A 24,121-nucleotide genomic window follows, 5' to 3' on the forward strand; every position below is an offset into this window, starting at 1 on the left:
TGTCCATACATACATCAATAAATATCTAGGTCATCTCTTCTGTTCCAGCGATCTATTTTTCAGTCCTTTTGCTAATAGCACACTATCTTAATTACTATAGATTTATAAGTATCAGTAATGAGTAGGCCAAGTTTCTCAAGGGTTTTTTTTTTTTCCTTCAGGAATGTGTTGGCCTTTCTGTCTTTTGATTTTAGCACAAATTTTAGAATAAGCCTGTCAAGTTTTAGAAAATACCTGCCTGGTAGTTTGATTGGGATTGCACTGAATCTCTAGGCCCATTTGGAAGAACGGACATCTTTGATATAAATTTTCTTTAATGAACCTATAGATCTATAGGTTTGTGGTCAGTTTCTATAAATATCCCATTGTGGGTTTTTAAAATAGTATGCATTGTGCAGTTGTTGGTATAGAGTTCTACATATGAGCATTAGGTATTTTTGTTAGGTGTGCTGTTCATATCATCTCTCTTATTAAGAAGCTGTGTCGGCTTCTTCTGTCAATTACTGAGAGATATATTTTATCACATCTATTATGATTGCAGATTTGTCTGTTTCTTCGTAGTTCTATCAATTTCTACTTTACATATTTTGAGCATGTTATTAAGAGCATACAAATCTAAAATGTAGATAAAGCCCAAATTTTAAAATTCATCAAGGAAATTGAGCCTAAAAAATGACAACAGATTTGAAACAAAAATTCTGGAACTGAAAAACAAAGCAATAACAAAAACTAAGAATTCAATAGATGGCTTTAATTCCAAATTAGACAGCTGAAGAATTAGTGAACTGAAAATTAGATTAAAAGAATCTATCAAGATTAAGCATGAGCAGGGGTGCCTGGGTGGTTAGGTCAGTTGAGCGTCTGACTCCAGCTCTGGTCATGATCTCATGGTTCATGACTTTGAGCCCCATATGGGGTTTGCTACTGTCAGCACAGAGCCCACTTTGGATCCTCTGTCCCCTTTCCCTATTCTCCTCTCCCACTGTGCCCTCTCTTTCTCTCTCTCAAAAATAAATAAAACAGTTTTTGAAAAGATTAATCATGAACAAATAAAAGGATGGAAAATCCAGAGGGCTAGCTAAGAGACCTTGAATGTGTAGTAAGAATACATAACACACAATTTACTGCTGTCCCTCCAAGAGAATCAAAGCAATGTTGAGAATATAAAGCTGTGAATTTTCCAGAACTGATCAATTTAAGAAGCCTGAGGCATTTAAGTAGTCCAGGGCCATCTTCATCCAATTTCAAGACCTAGGGTTTTTAGGTCTTCCCAGAACACTGGAAGTCCAGCTGTGGTGCATGTTAACAGCTGTTTTGTTTTATTTCCTAATTAGCCAAACCTCTCAAGGCAAAATACTGGACAGATCTTAGATTCCTAGTGTTTTCTCCTTAGTCCCAGAAAGCTGCATATATAAAGCTCAGAAGCTCAGATATTGTATCCACTAGTGACCAATAAGATAAGAGGAACCACTCTATATATTTCTAGCAGTGAGAAATTTAGTTGTTTATAACAAGAGAACTGGTTCTAAAAAATATTATAAGAACTGAGGGAACAAAAGAGAAGTTGCTTTGTGGCCTGGTTTGGACCCCATTAACCCATGTGACAGCCACTGCTCCTGCCATTGCAGTTGAAACTGACACACTGCTTCTCATCAGAAGCCTAGGAGTCAGCCCCACGGATGCTGCAGAAATCAGCACCAAAGTTGTTGGGGCCCACAGTTACTGTCAAAGTGGGAAAATATCTTCTTTCTCTACTAGTCCAGCAGCACAAGACCACCTGGATCAAACCTCCAGTTCTACAAAGTCAAATTTACTGGCCCGTTGGGACTAGGGAAACACCAGAGGAAACATGGAGCATCTCACCAAACAGTAGAAATGACAGAGTTATTCCAGGATTTGTGGGAAGGGTGGAGTTTAGGTGAAATTTAAATGAGGCAGTGCTGGGATACGCTCAAAGCAAAGCAGGGCTACCAGTACAGGGATCGACATCAGGTCTGGATTGCAAGGTGGATTTGGGGTCCTGTTTCCCAGGAAACTAAAAAACTGGGATAGATGTGGAGTGTTGTAAGAAGAAAACCACTTACCTGAAACTCTACAAGTGGGCTGAAAATCGAAGTTTCTTCTCTATATCAAAGCATCTAAGACCCTTTGGGCAAAAGTGAGATGTTTCATTCACACTGATATAATTTCAAATGATTTAAAAATTTTTTAACGTTTATTTATCTTTGAGAGCGACAGAGACAGAGCATGAGCAGAGGTGGGGCAGAGAGGGAGAGAGACACAGAATGCGAAGCAGGCTCCAGACTCTGAGCTCTCAGCACAGAGCCCAGTGTGGGGCTCGAATTCACGGACTGCAAGATCATGACCTGAGCCGAAGTCAGACACAGCCAACTGAGACTCCCAGGTGACCCTAATAACAAATGATTTTAGAGATCAATATTTGTCACTGGTAAGGAAGCAGTAGTCACTTAAAGAAAAGTCATTATGACACTTTACAACTGCAGCGTGTCCTTGGAGTAATATTTCTCCCTGTTAACTTGGTAGTTGGCTTTATCTGTGGCTGTTAATGTCAACATGATGGATGGCAGGGCAGAGTTTTACTTTGTCAATCTGAGGTAATTTTTATATTCTCATTCCTTTCTTTGAGTTCAGCTTTCCACTGGTGTTCCCCACTGCCAGAGACTAACTGGAGGTCCACCAGAAAGTAAGTCAGGATATGTAGTTTTCAGGCTTTGTGCCCCCTGAGATACAGAGCAGAGTCTTGAAAAGAACTTGAGAGACAAAAGGAAAGTCAACACACAGAACGTACCTCTTCAAGTTCAGCAAATGCCCCTGAGAACAAAGAGGTCCTGAATGATAATCTCCTTCTAGTTGCTCATCTCTATCAAGATATTATCTCATAGTCTCTAACTATCTTTTTAGTTCTCTGACACTTTAAAGAAAATGATTTTTAGATTTCCCTCAGCTATTTTAGTTGCTTGAACAGAATGGTTATTTCAGTGAAATTATCGAGTTTACCACCCGATCCACTTTAGAATGAATCTTGCACATTCCTATCAAAATAATCTTCCCAAACTCAGCTCTGATCATGTCAAGAAATGGGCACCACACAGGCAAATGAGAAATGATGCCAGCCAGTTTGTGGGCAAGAACATTTTGTCTGTGGACAAGCCCCAGTGCTGACCTGAATAAGGGTATGTGAGCTCAGGACACAGGGCATTTTTTATTAGGTCACACTATTCAATGTTCTTCTATTTAGTAATCCAAAATATATTTTTCCAATCTATGAATCCTTTCAGTAAAATTGAACCCATATGTTTTTTAATTCATGGACAATGGACTCATTAACAAATTATATGGCGAGAACAAGTTGATGTCCTCAAACTTTTTAAACCTTGCAGTGAGGCTTGTTTCTCATTATTTTCCTTAGAAATATAAAATTTATTATGCTAAAAAAATTTTTTTTAATATCCTATACCCAAACTCTACATGGTCTCAATCTGCCAAACCCTAGAGGAAGCTTAGAGTATTTGTCACGGGGAAGGGTGTTATGGCCTGACACAGCCTATGTTTCTCTAACTTTGTTGGATTGGAATGTTACACTGTCTTTGACTTTCAGTCTTCACCTCCAGATCAGTGATATCAAATTTTCTATCAATACAGTTCACCATTTACAAAGGACTTTTTCACGCATCACTTCACTAGACAGATTCTCAGTGCAACCCCATGAAGGCAGCACTTCTAAGCAGTATTTTTATTCCCATTTAATAGAGGAGAAGATGTGGCTCAGAGAAGTTAGCTGTTTTGCCCAAAAGTTCAAGGTGTGATAGCCAGCCTCCAAAATAGTCCCCAATAGTCCCTGCTTCTCATATTTATCAGGATTGGGCTGTGTAACCAACAGCAATCAGCAGGAATAATGGTATGTCACCTCTAAGACTAGGTACTAAAAAGGCCATTGCTTCGGTCGTCATCTCTCTCTCTCTCTCTCTCTCTCTCTCTCTCTCTCTCCAGATACACACACACACACACACACACACACACACACACACACACACGTACTCACAACTCAATCTGGAGGAAGCCATCTGTCATATCATGAGGACATTCAGGGAACCTAAGATAGGCCCATTTGGTAAGGAACTGAAGTCTCCAGCCAACAGCCTGTGAGGAACTGAGACCTGCCCAAAGCCAGTGAGTGAACTTGACTCCAGTCAAGCCTTCCCATAACTGCAGTCCTGACCAACAGTTTAACTGCAACCTCATTTGAGATCCTGAGCCAGAACCATTGAGCTGAGCTATTCCTGGATTACTTGCAGTAACTGGGAGATAATAAAAGCTCATTGTTAGAAACTGCTAAATTTCAGAGTAATTTGTTACACAGCAATGGATAACTGATACACAGAGCAACATCTGCTCCATAACAGCAGGACACAACAGTGATACATCAGTATATGTCTGTATCATCCCCAAAGTGGTGAATCCTATATTCACTAAGAAATATAAGCAGCTTCTAAACACAAGATATAATAGTTTTAGGTAATGGGGAAACTTAGGGAAGAAATAAGTTTTGTACATGGCAATACAGAACACTGTTTCTTTATAATGCACTTTAATTCTGCCTAACCAAGGAGTTGCTATACCTTTCAACCAACTGATGAGAGGAGTCCCTGGAGGTTCTTAAATCCTGAAGAGTTAAGGGCTTTTGCTGTTCACTTGGCAAAGCTTCCATCCTAACAAGGAAAACTCCACAAAGCTCAGCATCTGGCCTTCGTGTCTTTCTATATTCCTGAAATCTGAATGCATTTTCCACTCCTCCTTCTCCATATTTTACCTGAATTCTATCCACCACTCAAAGTTCAGCAGACACCTGAGAAGATCTTTCCAACCCCAGTCCCAATCCCAAATGAGTTTTCTCTTCTTTGAAATCCAGTGATTCATCTCATTTTTTTCTTCTGTATTTCACAGGGTAAATGGTTATTTTGTTTCTGCAACATGACTGAAACTCTTTGAGATGGGGGAGTCCTCAGTTATGGAACACATACCCAGTGGTAGTTTCCACCGTAGGCATCCTACATAGATTATCGAGTACATGGGTGTCATCCCTCTGTGAGGGAGTTGGGTGAGTACTGCCAAGTGCTTACCTGACTAGCAGGCTCATTAGTGTCTGCCCACCCTCAATCTTGTCAATGGATTTGATAAATGATACAAAGCTCTATCTCAAGTTCCCAAGCCCCTAGATTGGATTTTCTTCAGGCTTCTAGCAGATATGCTCATTAGTGTCTCACTGCCTCCATCTTATCCACAGCACCTGAAAGGAGTGACTCTGAGCCAACATGACTGCTGGTACCACTGACAGGACCAGCGATGGATCCCTGACCCAAAAATGGTCCTTTCTCTTTAGGACTGTGGAAGAAAGAGGTCTCTATGAGTCTGAGGAAGTTGGATCATGAGAGGTGTAGGACTTTTTAGTTCCAGGTCATACAGTTTAGTCAGCATTGGTGTTGTGCCAAACAATTCAGAATTATGAGGGAGCAGAAAATCCAAAGTTATTTAGAAGAACCGGGTCTGCAGTAGGATTCAGAGGAATGGAGCAACTGCCCAAATGAAATAGCACTGAGAAAACTTGAGGTCCCCTGAGATGAGAATGGGTCTGTTCAGTCCTGACTTTCCATTGCTTCCCTGTGGCCTGGGAGAACTTTATTTCCTATGCTGGATGCTCAAAACAGTCCTCTGTAGTTCTTCAATAGCATCCCTTTATACCTGTGCTAGTCTGATGGGTCTCTGTTCCTTGCAATTAGCAAAGCTAGAATAAAACAATGTCTAATATTTTTAAAGTAAAACAGGGAGAAAGAATAAGCAATTCAGGTTCATATTGATTCTGAAATATTAAAGTCATCCTTAGGCCATAAAGTATACCTAGAAAAAGCTTCTCTAGAAAAATCTTCTCATTTTATAGATGAGAAAGAGGATACCCAGAAAGGAGAAGAGACTTACTCCAGGTCACACAGAAAATGGTAGAACCAAGACCAAGATTCGGGTCCCCTCCTATTGGCCAGGGTTCTTCTCTTACTTTGCCACCATCAAGTTAGCTTTTGCCAATGACTATCCTCGGAGGCAGGCAAAACGAGACTAAATTAAAGAGAAATAGCAGAAATCATTAGTACCTCCCCACCCCAACCTCACCAATGGATTTTGGGGGGAATTTTGCTTAGATCTCAGGCAAGCTACAGGAAAAGAAGACAGAGATGCTGATGTTGCATTTCTTTAAAGACCTGGGTCAGAGACACAGGAGAGAGAAATGGAAGGAGGTTACTGGCTACCCATTTTAAAATACTGTCCATATGCATCTTAAGAGGACACCAAGAAGGAAAGTTTATCAATTTTCCCATAAAAATATGAGGTCAGTCTGTTAATAAGAGAAAACTTCTTGGAGCAATTGTGCTGAGCAGGCTGAATTGCCTGCAGAATGCCCTTGTTACATACTTCCTTACTGTAATATACCCACTGGGTAATTTGGTGCTTGAAACAGTCAAAATCATTTTGTGTTACAAAGTATTAGATTTCCAGTAACCACAAAAACATCTTCACTGGTCCCATCTCCTCATGCATTTTAGTACCTTAAATATTTTAATATCACTGTAATTAAATGAAAGTGTTCTCAATGTATTTTTAATGTTTATTTCTTTATTTTGAGAGAGAGAGAGAGAGAGCATATGCAGGGAAGGGGCAGAGAGAAAGAGAGAGAATCCCAAACTGGCTCCTCGCTGTCAGCTCAGAGCCCAATGTGGAATTCAATCTCACGAACCATGAGATCATGACCTGAGCCAAATTAAGTCGGATGCCTAACCAACTGAGCCACCCAGGTGCCCCTCAAAGTATCTTTATTAAGATTTAAATTAATTTATTTAAACGTCTCAAACAAGTGAAGTAAAGGTGAATAAGATGCAGATTTTTTTAAAAAAGGCAATTAGCCTGATAGGCCAAAAGGATACTAGGTGAAGGGAAATGGTCCCACAATTAGCCAGTCAGTGATGAATCAGCCTAGACACAAACAGAGAAGCCCCAGGATCACTATAGGTTATGAATGAGAAGGAAGAGGATCCTCTCTCCTAGATAATAGTCACTTCTAACATTTATTAAGCATTTACTATATGCCAAGCATGGTACTAAGCACTTTATATGCATTATTTCATATAATCTTCATAAGAATCCTAGTAGGCAGTGTTACTTACATTTTCCTCATTTTGTAGATTAAAAAATACCAGAGCTGAGGGAAGTTAGTTAACTTCACCCAGGTCTACTGGCAGTGAAGGATAGCTCTCAAAGAACCAATGCCCCCAGGGCTTTCTCCCTACCTTTCATTTCTGTTTCCTTCTAAACATCAGCTTTCTTCCTCAGTCTCTTCCATGTGTGAGGAAGCATGGGCAAAAGTGGTTCTGGGGCCATGTCCACACAGTTAATTTGTACTATCTTAAATATTTTAATATAATTAATAATATTATAACAACAACAGTGAGAGTAGAATCCAGGAGAAAACTCTTTAGTTTGTTCATGAAAAATCCCAGGGAAGACTTTGATTGGCCTGATCTGGTCCACATGATCACGCTGGGCCAATCATTATGTTCAAGAAGGTTTTATGACTACCCATACCTGAGGTCACATACCCACACCAACGATCAAAAAGACAGATGCAGTGACTGGCAGTATCCCTAGAATTCCATTATTATAATAGGGAAAGAGGTAGATGGATGGATGGTAGGCAGATAAAAGCAGACCCCCACACAGCTCCTACTGTGGGCAATAGACCATAGAGCAGAGAGCCCAGAGGTACTTCAAGAAGATAAAACATGAAGACAGGCATGACAATGTTACATAGCACAGTGTGTCCAGAAATCAGCAAGTATTTTAGATAGGTCTGAAGAACAGGATGTGTATGGCAAGGGGGTTAAGATCTGAGATTGAAAGTCTTTGGAGAACTTTATGTGATACCCCAAGAAGCAGGTACCTTATCCTGAAAGAAGGATCTTATGCATGGAGATAATATGATGAGTCCCGATCTCAAGAAAATCCAGTCTTAGGGAAGATCTACAAGAAAGGTTCAAAGCGGAAAATTCAGTATGGAAACACAATAGTTCAAGTAAGAGAAAATGAGTAAATGAATAAGAACAGTAGCAGCCAGATTGATGGTGAAGAGATGGAGAGCAGTGGTACTAAGGAGACAGGATTCATAAAAGAAAACTTGAATCCTTACTGTGAGTTAGATTGTCCAGGCTAATCACTGATTCTCAGCCACCTTCATGGCCACCCCAGCAGGACCACCAACATAGCAGTGAACCAAAAGCGTCCACATAAACAGAACCCAAATCTTGTTGGCCTCCCAAAAGCAGCAGAAGCAATAGCACCCACATCCCCAGAACCTATAAGCCTTAAATTCAAGCAGCTGGTTTTGCAATTCATCAAGGCACTTTAAGCCCATGGCCTTGGAAATGGAATGATGAGTGCAGAAACTTATCCTGTAGGTCTGTTAATCAATTGGCTGTGACAACCAGATCTCCCAGGAGGCAGCGGGGCTCATGGAAAGAACTGGGACATAAGGCAAGACAGATCCGGGTTTGGCTCCTGTCTCTAACACCTTCTGTGTTTCCTTGGACCAGGGCTTACACTCTTAATCCTTTGTTTTCACAGGAGATTTCCCCCTGGAGATGATGCCATTTCTTTCTCAGGGGTTTTACGAGGACTACAAATAATAGCAGAAGCAAGAACAGAACAAATATTAAATGTGGTTAGAAATGAATCTGTTTGGATCACTAATTTGTTTTGCTCCAGGGGACAAAGGAAGAAAAGTCAAACCATGGACTATTTATCCTTTCCACCAACAAGTGAATTCTTGCCATTTATTTACTGAGGTGACAGAGTAAAGTCAACCGTGTCAGAAACCCTGAGTTAATCATCACAGTGTGTGCATCAAAATTGAGGTGAATTAATTTAATTTCTATAACATTTTCTAATAAATTATATTTTCTTTTTTAGCTTATAATGAATAAGATTTCTTACCCCAAAAAATGTAAAATTGTGCAATAATCACAGACACATGGTCAAGGGTTACATTTCCACAGGAGAAAGCCATAAATATTTGTAGGTCAATACCAGATCATCACAGGAGGGCTTATCCTTTTTCAGCAAGTAACTAGTGAGAAATTTAATGTAGTAATTCAGAACACACCGTTATAATTTCCAAAGAACATTTGTCCCACCTGGCTAAAGTTCTTTCTTACTTTTTAAAAAAAATGTTTTTTATTTGCTTTTTGAGAGAGAGAAAATGAGCAGGGGAAGGGAGGGAGAGAGAAGGGAAGGATAGAGAGGCAGGGAAGGGAGGGAGGGAGAATCTGAAGCCAGCTCTGCACCTATAGGGTGACAGCAGAGAGCCCTATGTGGATCTCGAACTCACAAACATTGAGATCATGATCAGAGCCAAAGTTGGGTGCTCAACTGACTGAGCCACCCAGACACCCCTAAGGTTCTTTCTTATTGGCCATTTCATGGTAACTGATTTGTAAATATTCTTCAACCTCTGCTCCTATCTTCAAGACAAAGGATAATGAACTAGCTGAGGCTTTCTATTCCCATAGTCACTTGGGTTAAGTCTCCTTTTTCACTATTTTGTTTAAATCTTTTGAGATATATAACAACAGTTCAGCCACAATTGTGACCTAGAAAAATTGTGAATAGAAAAATATGACTTTTAATTTTCTTTTTCCATATATGAAAAGTGCCTAGTTTTTCATATATCAGCACCTAGCCTGATGAAGGAGTTGAAGCACAGGCAAAGCAGGGCTGACTGCTTCTTTCTGTCTGGTCTGCTTCTTCCTGTCTTGTCCCACACTCTGGAAAGGCTGGCAGAGGAAGTCCCATCATCAAAGTCCTCCCAGGGGAACTCTCTGCCTTGGGGGGGCGGGGGGGGGTACAGAAGGGGACAGAGTAGATCTGATTCTTTCTAAATCTTAACCAGACAATGAAAACTGGTTTGGGACCAATATAGTCAGTAGTGTTTCATGATAAACAATCATAAATCATACATGTGGGAGAGCTACTTTACTCCTCAAGAAAAGACAATTTCTTCCTTCACCTGGCTTCTCTTTGCTCTCATAGACTGGCTGAGATCCATCATAATAAAAGTAAATTCACCTTGCAGGTAACTAGAAGGGGAAAAAAAAAAACTCAACAAGATTGGCACAACAAACCTTCTCCAATTGCAAATGCACATCACATAATTCTAACACAGGTGACCCTGGATTTAAACTTGCTGAACTTGTAATGCCCCCTACTTTTACACCACAGTAAAAAACAAAAAAAAATTCCATATTGTTGGCTTCTCATTTTTCTGCAAGCAAAGCTTCAGCCTTCCGACTGGCAGCCTGATGTGCTTACCACAGTTGGCAGTGGCTCAGGAGACATCGTCTGCAGGTACACTTAGAGGAAGTGAATCTCTTTCCAACTGCTCTACCCTTCATCTTTGCAAAGTCTCTATAAACGTCTAAATTCCTTGCTCTTCACTGTGTCAAAGAGAAAGAAAATTTGATGGAATACACAGAATGTCAAAACTACCCACAAGAAAAGGCAAGACAACCCATCTCTTTGAAAAAGAAACATGAGAGTTTAACTTAGCAGTTGGAGAAATGAATGTGAATGAGCAAACTTCCAAGTCCAGACTGTCACATTCAATGCACAAACACAATTCGGAAGTTCAAGGAAACATATCTCATGACTATGAAGAGCACTGAGCCAATGCAATAGATGGTCTTTTTAAGAAATGGAAAGGAATTATCAGATGGAAATTCTTACATTATGTAATAGAGTGCTGAAGCGATGCTCCACTTCTTTGCCCAATTGGGCAGAGCAAGTCACCTTCGAAAGGGTCTGCCTTCATGAAGGAAGAATTTTAAAGGATCTTCCTTCTCTGATTGGCGCTCATTGTTCTAGAAGTGTATATAACAGATTTTTTAAAGTTTTCTAATAAGGTAGGCTTTGGAAGTGTAGAACTGATGTCAGAAGAAGGTGTAGTAAATTGAATGATTTTTCTCAAGGAATTTTGACAGGGAAGGAACAAAGACCACCCCCCCACACCTGCTCCCTAAAATCCAAAGTTAAGCAAGGCTATTAGTGAAGACTAGGGTTGTCTGATCCAATTCTACTGGCCTGAGGAGACCCCACGGGTCCTAAAACATGACTGTGTTGGTGTGCCCGTTCCAGTGGAAGAATCTGAGTGTGCAGGGCCAGGCTGGAGCTGGAAGTATTTCTATTTTCAGCCACCTGACACCATGCTTCCTGCTTTGAAAAATCAATAGGTGAGCATGTAAATGTGACCAAGAGCAACAAAAAGCCCTGGACATCAAGCAGGTGGCACTACAGGCAGGATCCGGGGGAGCCAAAGCATCGTTCCACAATCCAGAAGAGCCAGCCGGAGTATGGGAGACTAGCCTTCATATGAGATCATCACATAAGAGGCACAAAACAGGACTGACCTGTTTCTCCAGCTATTACACCAGAAGTATGAACTGATTGGGAAACTAGAGACAGGGAAAAGTCCACAAGCCAGAAATATTAACTGCCTGCTAAAAGCACATGTCAGGGATTAAACAATTAACTTGAAATCATTATACTAAGTGTAAGAATGCAGTACAAAAGGCTATGTGTGCTTTCATTTATGGGAAAAGTCCAGAAGAGCCAAATCTATATAGAGAGAAAGTGTATCAGTGTTTCCCTAGGGCCAGAGGAGGGGGTGCAGAGTGGACAGCGAGGAACTGCTAAGGGGTACAGCATGTGTTTTCTGACATGATAAAGGAAAGCTGGTATTATGATGTTGGTTGTATAAGCTGTGAATATACTGTAAATCATTAAATTATACATTTGAATGGATAAATGTTATGGATGGATAAATTTTATGGTATACAGATTATATCTCACTGACGATGTTTTAAAAAAGAGACAGAAAGAAACAAAGGCCACATTTTATTCTCTCCAGAGAAATGGAGATAATGTTTCTTCCATCTGGACGATATTATCTCATTTTTCCCATTCAGCATGGGGAGACAATATATTATAATAATTAGCAGCATTGGGTTTTAGAGTCAGACTCTCCGGGTTTAAATCTCAGCTGTGCTTTGTACAGTTTGTGATTCTCTGCCTCAGTCTCCTCATCTACGAAGTGGGGATATAGTAAAACCTACTTCTTTGAGTTGTTGGAAGGATTATATGAAAGGGGTCAGCATAGCACATGACACAAAATTGAGTGCAAAATGAATGTTTAATATTCAAAAGGACTTTTAAAATATGCATATTTACTTATATGTAAAATATTCTCTCTGCAGGGTCCAAGAAACTGATAAGTTTATCGCACGCAGGACAGAATCCGGGTGGCTAGGTGAGAGGTACAGGAATGCAATATTCCAGACTTAATATATATGTTTTTATATTTTTGGGATTTTCAATCATGTACGTTTATTACACATGCAATGAAAACTTAAGTTTAAAAGAAAAAAAGTTTAAAAGTTTAAAAAGAAAAAGAAAAGGATTTTATTTGTACCCCAAACTAGTCTAGCAAGCTAGACTAGTTACACTTATATGTTCCAGGATCTGATAGAGCCCATCAGGTATCTGCAAATCAGGCATCTATCTTGGTAAAGGCATGGATCTTATCCAGCGAAAGAGTCAATACTGGTGAGTTTAAATATACCCAATGGAAAATTTGTTATTGTAAGCAATAGATAACCTTCTTGCTTCAGACAGAAAACTGGTTGATAGAAAATCAAAAGGGGATCATGATGATGTAGTAGTTAGTTAAGAGCAGGGAATCTATAATTTGACTGCTTGGTTTGAATCCCAGCTTGGTCATTTGTGGTTTTTAACCTCTCTGTGCGTCAGCTTTCTCATCTGCAATATGGGGAGAACAGTGCATGGTTTTCATGAGGATTGGATGAGGAAACAGACTAGAGCCTAGAGCATAATAAGTGCTGCGTGAATGTTGGCTATTGTAGTTTTTGGTGTTCCAGGGAAATTCCAAGCTCTGACACGAAGGCATGGAAGAATTACCTGAAGTATTAAATGAAAACATTGAAAAGATAAGCTATCATCTGAGGAAGGTGTTCTATATTGGTAAAAAAAAAAGAAGTATTTTAGAGGCAAATGTCTTTAAAAATGATGTATATCCAGCAAAGAAAAATCAATAACAAGTATAAAGCAACAAATGATTGACAATTGGTTTGAAATTCAAGAAAATGGAAAGAAAAAAGAGACAGGAGGAGAATGAAAAGGAGGAAAAGAATAGGCTGCCAGGGGAAGAATTTTTCTGTAAATTACCACATGAGAATGTCAGAGACATTCATGAGTGATGCAATCAGAAATAAAAGATGTTGGGAACAACAACTCTAATTTTGAACACTGTTAAAAGGTGTTTAAACAATGAAGCATTTTCTTGTTGCTGGAAAGAGATCCCTAATGAAGAGATATCTTTTGTTTAAACTTCATTGGATACTTATTTCAAAAACTCTTCCTATATAAGGTCTTTGGGAGGGAAAAATATATATAACAATTTGATATTTTTTCATATACATGATCATTCCATGTGTAAAACTTACATAAAGGAGAAAGTATAATAAAAAATGAATGCATGTAGACTATCACCCACTTAACAATTGGAGCATTACCAAAACCATTGTATCTATATGTGCCCTTTCCCTAAGCTCATTCATTCCCTAGCTTCCTTCTCAATATATTGTTCAGTTGTTTCTGTTTTTAAACATTTTTTAAATGTTGCTGTATGTATTATTCTAGGATTTATTTTTCTCATTCAGCATTCATAATGATACTTGAATGTTAAATTCATTTATTTTCACCCACACTGAAAAAATAGTCCATAATTAATCATATTCCTGATTATGTTTTGATTATTTCAGAATTTTTGCTCTTACAAACAATGCTGCTTGGAACATTGTTGCATTTGTCTTTTTGTTTCCCTAGCTTTACCAATCTATAATTGACAAATAAAAATTGTATGCATTTATGATATCCCATGTTGTGAGATACACACACACGCACACAGACACACACATTGTGAGATTATCACCACAATAAAGCTAAGCAACATACCCTTCACCTCGTGTAATGATCATTTGGTGTATGTGCAGTGAGAACACTTAATTTAGCAAATGTCAAGCATAAGATACAGTATTTTAAGTATAATCACACTATACATTCTATCTCCAGAACCTACTCAACCTGCAGAGAGCTTGCAGCCTTTGACCAACATCTCCCCATATCTCTCACCTCTACACTGCTGTCCATGATGGTTATAGCATCACCCGCATCTTACCACATGGAGTATTTTTTCATGACACCTGTGAGTGAAATTGGTCAGTTGTACAGTAATGAAATGTTTGGCTTTACACAAGAATGAAAGAATTGTTTCTTTCAATTATTTGAAATTGAAGTAGCTATACCAACGTATACTCCTATAAAAAGGGAGTGAGAATTCCTACAGATCACATCCTCATCTACACTTGGTATTGGCAGACTTCTTAATTTTTGAGATTTTATATGCACTTAGTTTTCATCCTCCTGGTACATAATGAGGAGAGTGTCTTATCTCTCTTAGCCATTTGCGTTTCCTCTTTGGTGAAATGGCTGTGATCTTACACCGATGAAGCGAGTCATCATTCTGTTATCTTTATCTTTCCCATAAGTAATCCTTTGCAAAGTATATGCATTGCTGCATGTGACTCATCATTCCATGTATTTTGATAAAGCACATAATTGGTTTCCTAATTTTAATGTAATCTACCTCATCAATCATTTTTATCTCTTTTAAGAATTCTTTCCCTACTCAAAGCTTCCCGTGAAATTTTGTTTTTCATATCTAACTCCTTAATCCACTTGGGAATTATTTTTGTGCATATGAGTTAAGTTAATTTTCCCCCCAATAGAAACCACCTTTTCCGGCACCATTTCTTGACAATTCCATTTTTCCTTGGTGATTTGCAACACTACCTGTGTCAAATACAGAACTTCTCAGTATAGCTGGGGCTGCTTCTGAAGTCTGTTTTTTCCTTCATGGTCTGTTCTGTTTATGATATTAACAATACTGCACTGTTATAATTACTATAGCTTTATAATAAAGCTTAACATATAAAGAACGTCTTCTATCCCTCTATCTTCTTGTTCCCCAGGACTATCTTGATGATTCTTGGGCTTGGCTATTCCACATATCTAACAGGTAATACTGGCCCCACACCAGGTTTGCTTATGTTCTGGTAACACCCACCATATCCCAGTGGTTTAAAATGAACAGAAAGTTGATTTCTTGCTCACGGTACATAATCCCTGCATCAGCTCTTTCCCAAGACACCCCCATTCTCCTGGCTGATAGGACCGTTATGTACTGCTCGTCACTGAGGGAGAGAAAGGCGGGGGGCAGGGGAGCTTTGGAGGGTGGCACACTGGCAATGCTCTGATAAGAAATGTCACCCACATCTAAAACAACTCATTGGCCAGAACTAGTCACATGGCCCCACCAAACTCCAGCGAAGCCAGGAAGTGCAATCTACCACGTATCTGGAAGGCAGACAAAAATATCCATTGGGCCACTACCTTGAAGGCCTCAGCACCTTTCCAATGGGCTTGCAGAATGGTACAGATAGAAACAGGGGATGGAAGGTCAAGAGACTGACCTCAGGATCTAAAGAATCCTACTTCAGCATTTCGTCCAGGGCCTATCTGGTCATTTATTTCATGGAAGTTTAGATTTAAACTAAGACATGCCCTAATTAAACCTCTGGCAAATGCTATGGAAAGAGAATGCTCTAAGTCACATCTGTGAGAGTGGAAATGATTAAATCAGAGGACAAATTCACTTTGTTTGCACTGAAGGAAAATTATGAAGCAGAGTAGTTGGATCTCAAATTCCTTTGTTCCAGAAACTGTGTTGTTAACCCCTTCTCTTTGTTAGCTAAACAGAAAAGCTATCTGCTGGCTAATCACGTGGAAGAAAACACTTCAAGTAAGCTGCATTTGACTATTTCTCATTTTTATCACAGATTATAAAGCCTCTCTGTGTGTTTCCTGACATTGAATATAAAGAAAGATGAGGACTCTCTTACTGTTACATCTTAGAGTACAGATCCAGACAAACAAGTCTGATCTATGAAACATTTTAGATAACTTTCAAAAGCCATAGATTACATTGTTCATAAATTATACATAATGTTAATAAGTTCATCACGTCAGGTAAGACATCATCCACAATGACAATGACCCCTCATGACAGTGCCCCTCATGTCTGTATTTTTCTTTTTCCTCTTAGAGTTGAATCCCTTGTTACACTGTCTCAAAGATGTCAGGGGGGCTTGGTAGTGTTTGAAATACATATTGTTGCAACAGCCTTGCTGCCACATTTGTTTACAAGTACGGATTTTAAAAAATGCCTGTGAGTACTTCTACATCAAAATACAATAAATACAAAGTCTCATTTTCCCATAAATGCATATAACTCATCTATACCAGAAACTCAAGAGCTACTAAGCAATAGGCTATGAATTCTTCTAACCTCAACCAGTCCCCAAAAAGAAAAAGAGCTAGCACCTGATTCAACACATCTGGTGAAAATATGTGTAAACACAGATAAAAATACAAATGTAGTGCACAAGAAAGAGTGAGGACTCTTGAGTCAGATTGTCTGGCTTTGAGCCCCCATTCCTTCACTTTTTAGTTGTGTAAACAGGGGCGATTACAATGTGGAGGCTACTACGAGGTGGCATTCTGGAATTAAGTTTCTAGAATCTGCCTCTTGATAGCTAGGAGTTTTTGCAAACGTTGCTTAAACCAACCCTCACTTTTCTCATCTATAAAATGGGGATAATATTAGTATTTACCTCACAGTGGTATTGCAAATGTTATGTTATATTTTTAAAGTGCTTGCAGTTAGGGCCAGGCACATAGTAAGTGTTCAGTTAATAACTATTATATCAGTAATATTGATAGTATACAAAGGTACTTATATATACTACAAGGAAAACGTTATTGTTTGTCATTATACATAGCCATAAGCTCATCAATAGTGCATAGAGATTATCTTTACCTTCCAAAGATCACATTTTTTTCCCTACTAGCTCAGCTGGGAAACTTAGACTTTACTAGAAATAAGGACATAGGATCCTAGGAATGAAATCAGTCTCATCCTATATATATGTGCAAACATGAGACTCAGCAGGTGCAACCCTCGCGGGAAGGGCTTGAAACACACAGGGGTATAAACCCACAGGGCAGGCAAACCCCCTGTCTGACCACGTGCTACACTGTCTGTCCCAGAGGCTGCTCCTGTCCCAGGTGTCCGCAGGTTGTTCCAGAAAACAGGTTGTTTCTCGAGAACCCAGCCTGCATCCCAAGAGACCAGAGTCCTGGGTGGCGTTGTTCAAGGATGTGTGATTGCAGCACAGTGGGAACAAGGTTGGGTCATGCGGAAAACCCTCCTGGGTTCAAAGGGAAGGCTTGCACTGTGGGCTGAGGACAGAATCTTAACAAAGTTCCCATGGCAATTTGGCTGCTATCATGCCTCCAATATAGAAACACTCCCGCAGTGAACAGAAATTTCCAGATTTTCTATTTCTGTTAAATTGGGTGTCTTGAGATAGAAGCTAAATGCATCTAGGGATTTTATAGTTTTATTAGCCACTACAGAACCTCACTACTGGCTCTTTCCTTCCAGTGCTGAGAAATAGTGGGGACTCTTGGTAATGGTGCTGAAGAGAATGAGGCAATAACAAAATTAGTCACTTCTAGGCCAAAGGTCAGACACAGAAACACATCTTTTCCATGGAGGGTTCAGTGATGAGTGTGATACAGGACTCCTGTGACCCACAGCCTGTCTCTGCTTGTGGCTTTGCCCCAAGAACTCTGCTAATTGATAACAGGTTGCAACCCTTCATTTCCTTCTCACTCACCTTCTAGAAGCACCTTTGGCCTCTCCCTCACCTAGCTGATGCTCATTTATTCTGATGACAGATCTCCCTTCCACTCTCAGGGGCTAGTCCAGCTCTGTTTGCTATAACTCCCCCATTTCCTGCCCAGATGCCCTTTCCTCAATAACCCCATTCATCCCACGCATGGGAGAAATTGGCTGATCTCTAAGCACTGATTAATGCAACCACCAGTGCTGGGTTCTTTCCAACAAAGTAACCTATTTTCTTCCCCCACAGACCAGCCCAAGAGCTCTGACGGATATGTGTGTGTGCGTGTGCATATGTGTGTGTGTTTTAACACAGCCACAAAAAGCCAAGAATTTCTCATCTAATTACCTGTTTGGTAACTACTTGTTTCAACTTCTTCCCTTTCTTCCTTTTCTTTCAAATTTTCCAAATCCATTTATTAATTCTTATTATGCTAACAACTGGCATCATTTGTACTTTAACAAAACCAGTAAAAATTAGCCAAATATTGGAGCACTTGGCTGGCTCAGTCAGTAGAGCCTGCAACTCTTGAACTCCGGGTCATGTGTTCAAGAGCCCCACACTGGGTGATGGAGCCTACTTAAATTACCCAATATCTAAGAAAGTTACATGTACAAAAGATACACAAATTAAAGCCACTTAAAATGTAATGCATACCATAATTTGTACTTGCCCATAACTTATGTATTAAGACATGATTCTAAAGTTAAAACCTTAGAAAAGCTGTACACCATACACATTGAATGATTTACGTCGCAGAAAACCAAGGCAGTCTTCACTGCTACACGTTTAGTGTATGTCCTGGGTCAAGGAGAGACATACCACGATACTTTGAACTTCTGTTCTTTCCTTTTACAGACTGTTGTGCGTGCTGTGGTCCTCTGAGGTAGGTCTGGTAAAGGTCTATGAAGCAGGGCTTAAGGCCTCCCAGGGCATAGCCAGTTTTTGAAACTAAAGATTCAGGCCAGCTTTGTCCCAGGACTGCGGAGTGCTAAATGAAAGGCGACTCCAGCCATCATGGATGGCAAGCCCTTTAGGTGTGGGTCGGCATCCATCAAAGTTAATTCTCCCAAAAACATCGCTAAACTTTCAACCTTGTGGTTTGCAGCTGCTGGTGCAGAAAGCACTGGGTAAGAAAATGCTGGGTAAGAAAATGTCTTGGTGCAGCTAGGTCAAAAACAAAGCACTTTCATAACTAGGCGCTCCATTCTCAGGCCTGCTTTCTTGGTATAGGTATCGCCTGTGATGTGCACAGACTCTGCTACTTCTGGGGTGCATTTCTTCAAACTTGGAGGCTAAGAGCATAGCAGTGGCGCCGCCGAGTTGCAAATGTCCTGCCAACACAGACATGGTGAAAGGAACCCAGGGATGCAGTTCACAGCCAAATGCAGGGTCTCATCCTGTGCTTTATATTCTTCTCGTATTTTGACAGACCAGCCCACAAGCACAGCCCTCCTACTGTTAGGGACGTCTGGCTGTTTCTTCACGTAACCCACTTCAGGCGGACATTGAACCTCCATTTCCCTGAGGTGCCTGTGAATGTCCTCCTGGCTGTCTGCCACTTCGGGAACACTCACTGGCTTTTCTCTTCTAGTACAACTTGCCCATAATATGCGGTGACTCGAAACCACCACCCACTGACTAATGAAGAGGTACCAGCAGTTTTCTCGGCCCAGGGAATAAGAGCTGAGCTAAATGCCGGGCCATTTTCATGTTCTGTTTTGTTTCTAGACGGAGCTGGCCTTTTTTGCATCTCTTCTTCTGTTCCATCCACATGAACGGAAGTGCAGGCTGTTTACTGTTCGCTTTCCAGGGAGGAACAGGTGCGCGCTCATCATTGAGAGGAAGATCCTTAAGAGGTGCAACCTGTCGTGTCTTGGGCTCCGCTTTGGTGCTGGGGGGCCTGGGCTAGGGAGGCTGGGGGGTGCTCCGCCTTCTGAAGGATGACGCTCCTCCGTCCTCTTGAAGCAACCAGCCAACCTCGCAGGCTGCAGGCCTGGGCGCAGGGCTGCCCAATGTCACCGCTCCCGCGGCTGCCGCGAGGTCGACCTGCAGCCCCCTGCACTCCACTTAGACCCCGCCAGAGACGCGAAGCCCACCGCGGGAGGCTCCGACCACGCGGGGCCGCGGAGATGGGGGGGCACAGGCAGGCCTTGCAGGGCGTGGACGGCTACAGAGGCCCTTGAGACGTAGCTCCTTTCTCCCTTTTATTTGGTTGATTGGTAGAATTTTCCCCCCTTACGGGCGTAAATTCAGGGTATAATTAATTAAGAAAATTTTATCTGGGGACGCCTGGGTGGCTCAGTCGGTTAAGCTTCCGACTTCGGCTCAGGTCATGATCTCACAGTTCATGGGTTCGAGCCCCGCGTTGGGCTCTGTGCTGACAGCTAGCTCAGAGCCTGGAGCCTGCTTCAGATTCTGTGTCTCCCTCTCTCTCTCTGACCTTCCCCCATTCATGCTGTGTGTGTCTCTCTCTCAGAAATAAATAAAACATAAAAAAAGAAAATTTTATCTCATTTCTTTATCAAGACAAAAGATAAATCTTATGCCCCAAGAGGGCTTGTGGGTGTAGTTAATTCCTGAAGGGATCCGAGCTTCTGAAAATATGGGAAAGTCCCTCTTTCCATTGGTGCAAGTGATGATGGGTCACAGTGATGGCCACAAACTCGGGAAGCCTACAGACGGAGAGGCGGATGCCTCAAAATGTTGTGTACTCAAAACCTCCATTGTGAGAATTGTATTTAGATATTTACCGATTTCCTCGCAATTTTCAGAAACTGTGTTAGTTGCTGTTGAGAAATGTAAAACATTGCCTCATTGTTATGGCCTCACAGTCTGTGGTGGCCTCACAATCTATGCAGAGAAGAAAGACATCAACAAAGAGCTCCAGTTGATGACAGAATGATGAAAATGCCTTAAAAATACAAAATAAAAAGAGCTGTGAGTTTATGGGGAGGGAAAGAGGCAATGAGAAAATGGGGAGACCAAGAATGATCAATCTCATGAAAGAAGGTGGGATTTGCAAGCCTTTGGGGTTGGATACAAATTAAACAGGCGGAGAGACCTCTGTACCTGCTTTATTTACCTTCATGATGTGAATCATGAGGAAACATGATGTTATATATACACTTGTTCATCTGTCTCATCTCCCCACCCCAGGAGAATGTGAGGTCATGAGGACAGTGACTCTGTGTGTTATCTACACTGTCCCAGCACCAAAGCAGTGCCTGCCACGTAACAGGCACATGATGAATACTTGTGAATAATGATTGGAGAGTCAAAGCATTCCAGGTAGAAGAAACAATACAAGCAAAGGAAGATACAAAACTCATTTATTGGTCCTCTATTCAGTGTTAGGAATTATATCCTTCCAATAGCTTCTGCTAAAGTGAGGGCAGGTGAATTTTTTCTGTGAAGGGCCAGAGAGTAAATATTACAGACTTTGAGGACCATCCAGCCTCTGTTACAACTACTCAGCTTTGCCACTGTAGCGTGAAAACAGCCATAGATAATATGCGAAGGAATAAGTTCCTTGCTGTGTTCCTGTAAAGCTTTACCAAAACAGGCATAGGGCTGCATTTGACCCATAGGCTGTGGGTGACCAGTACCTAGCCTTTACAAACCAAAGATAAAGAAATTATTGCACTATATATGATTGATTTGTCCACGTAAATGTGTGAAAAAAAGATACATTATCAATATTTGCATCATGAATTGGTTACTGGACTGCACATATTCAAGTTAGCCAAAGAAATAAAGTTTATGCTCGATCACATGAATTTTCCTATATTGAAAACTTGTCCCCGTCCCCTCCAGAGAATTTTGAACAGTTACCAAGTATGATGAGCAAATTTCTGAACATGTGGCAGAAACACTGGAGCGAATGTCCCCAGGAGAACTTCCTTTCATGATTCAAATTTAAATTTTTCCTTGGGAAAAAAAAAAAAAACCTAGATGACTCAGCACTTTTCTCATCAAGGGCAAATATATGTAGGATAAACTATTAAGCTCTTTCATAGGGATTTCACATAGGAATCCCAACAATTAGTACACCATAATCACATTGAGATGAAGAGAGCAACAGAATAGTGCTAAGCAGGACTTATACAATAAGTCTTATATAAGACATACGGTATAAGCAGGCCTTCTACCGCAACCCAGAATGTAGCTATGTCTTAGGAGACAGCCCATCGTTGACTCACACAAGTTAGAAGGAAAGTTCACACAGGCAAGCCTGGGTTGAAACGGGTAGGCAGAGAAATTCAGGCTGTCATGAAGTGGAGGCCAAGGAAATGAGCTAAGGCATAAAGGGCCAGGCAAGTCTCAAAGGTGCGGGCAGCTCGGGGTAAAATCTAAAAAGTTTAGGCAAGACTAGAAGATTTGGACATCTAGATGCTGGCTCAGAGAAGTCACAAAGGGCAGCTGCAGGGAGGAAGGGGTGACACTGAGGGCTCCCCCTGTGGGGCACATACCAGAATATATTTTCTAGTGAAGGATTACTAGCCCTTCTAATTCATACACTTGTTCTGTCCATGAAACTTTCTTCATTTTATGGTCAGTGAATGTTGATGAGGAAGACTTCCAAAAGGCACAGGTTCTCTACCCAACTTCTGGCTAAACACATCAAATATATCAAGTGGAGTCAAAGGTATATTTCCCATTACCTTTATCATTCCCCATTTCTACACCTTTTATGAATAAGACATAGATATAAATAAATAAATAAGTAAACAAACAAACAAATAGAAGTTATTCAGCAGACCCATCTCCCCATGTGTCTGAGCATACAAATATATTTATTACCTTTCCCAGCTTTCCTGACAGTTCTATAACTGAACTCTAGTCAATGGGCTGGGAATAAGAAGTAGTAATGTAATGTTTTGATGTCCAATCCTGGACCATCAAAAATACGCAAACTTAATCTCGCATCTTCTTTTCCTCTCCTACCTGGCTGGAACAGAAAAGGTTTCCAGGGCAATTGAGATTCATGTATATAACATGGCAAAGACTCACGATTGAAGGAAACTGAGTTTCTGAATCACTGCATGGAGGGAAGGCAGCAGACCATAAGATTTATCATTGTACTAGGACATCAGTTTTAAGCCTCTGATATTGGGGGCACATCTACTCCAGCAGTTAGCATTACCTTAACTAATGTTCGATAGAAGAGCACACTTTGGCATTGGAGATTTTTGCAAATATTGCCTGACCTCACAGAGCCAGAGCGCTGTATAAATGAGTGAATGGGGAGTGGGAGATAGAGGTGCCCAGTTATAGAATGAATAAGTCACAAGAGTAAAAAAAGGCACAGCGTAAGAAATATAGCCAGTGATATTGTAATAGTGTTGTGTGGTGACAGATGGTAGCTACAATGGTAGTGAGCATAGCATAAGATATAAACTTGTTGAATCACAATGCTGTACACCTGAAACCAGTGTAACATGGTGTGTCCGGTATACTCAAAATTTGTATAAAAATGAGTGTGAAAGGGGAGGCTGGGTGGCTCAGTCGGTTAAGCGCCCGACTTCTGCTCAGGTCATGATCTCACCGCTCACGGGTTCGAGCCCCGCATCGGGCTCTGTGCTGACAGCTAGCTCAGAGCTTGGAGCCTGTATTCAGATTCTGTGTCTCCCTCTCTCTCTGACCCTCCCCTGCTCACTCTATCTCTCTCTTCTCTTTCAGAAATAAATAAAACATTTAAAAAAATGTTTAAAATGAGTGTGAAAAAAGAATAAGAAGGAATAAATGAAATTAGGTTAACATGACATTTTCCTCATTTAAGCAAAGTTCAGTCATATCTCCGATGCATATGGAAAAGAACGAAGTAAAAAAACACAACAGTCCTTAGGAACTGGGACAGGATTGGAAGATCGAGACTAATGTTAGTTCCTAGAGACCATTGAAAAAATGATGAAAATAAGGAACTTCCAAAGATGGGTGCACAGTGGAATGCATCTGAGGACCATCAGCAGATGCCACAGAACATTTGCCTTTTCCTCTTTTTTTTTGCCTTATAGTTTGGTCACTTTTTTTCTTCTTTCTCTCTACTCTGCCAGCTATCATAGTACTTCCTATCTAACTCATAAATATATAATGTCTTATTTATTTCACACATATAACTCCTA

At 40.6% G+C, this 24,121-nt stretch overlaps 1 pseudogene; it reads right to left on the minus strand.

The window, feature by feature from the left end:
• Window positions 1-18,777: 18,777 nt before the first annotated feature.
• On the minus strand, window positions 18,778-22,676 carry LOC144242596 (cyclin-A2 pseudogene; annotated as a pseudogene).
• Window positions 22,677-24,121: the final 1,445 nt, after the last annotated feature.

This window comes from Crocuta crocuta, unplaced genomic scaffold (assembly GCF_008692635.1).
Source record: "Crocuta crocuta isolate KB4526 unplaced genomic scaffold, BGI_CrCroc_1.0 scaffold36, whole genome shotgun sequence".
NCBI lineage: Eukaryota > Metazoa > Chordata > Mammalia > Carnivora > Hyaenidae > Crocuta > Crocuta crocuta.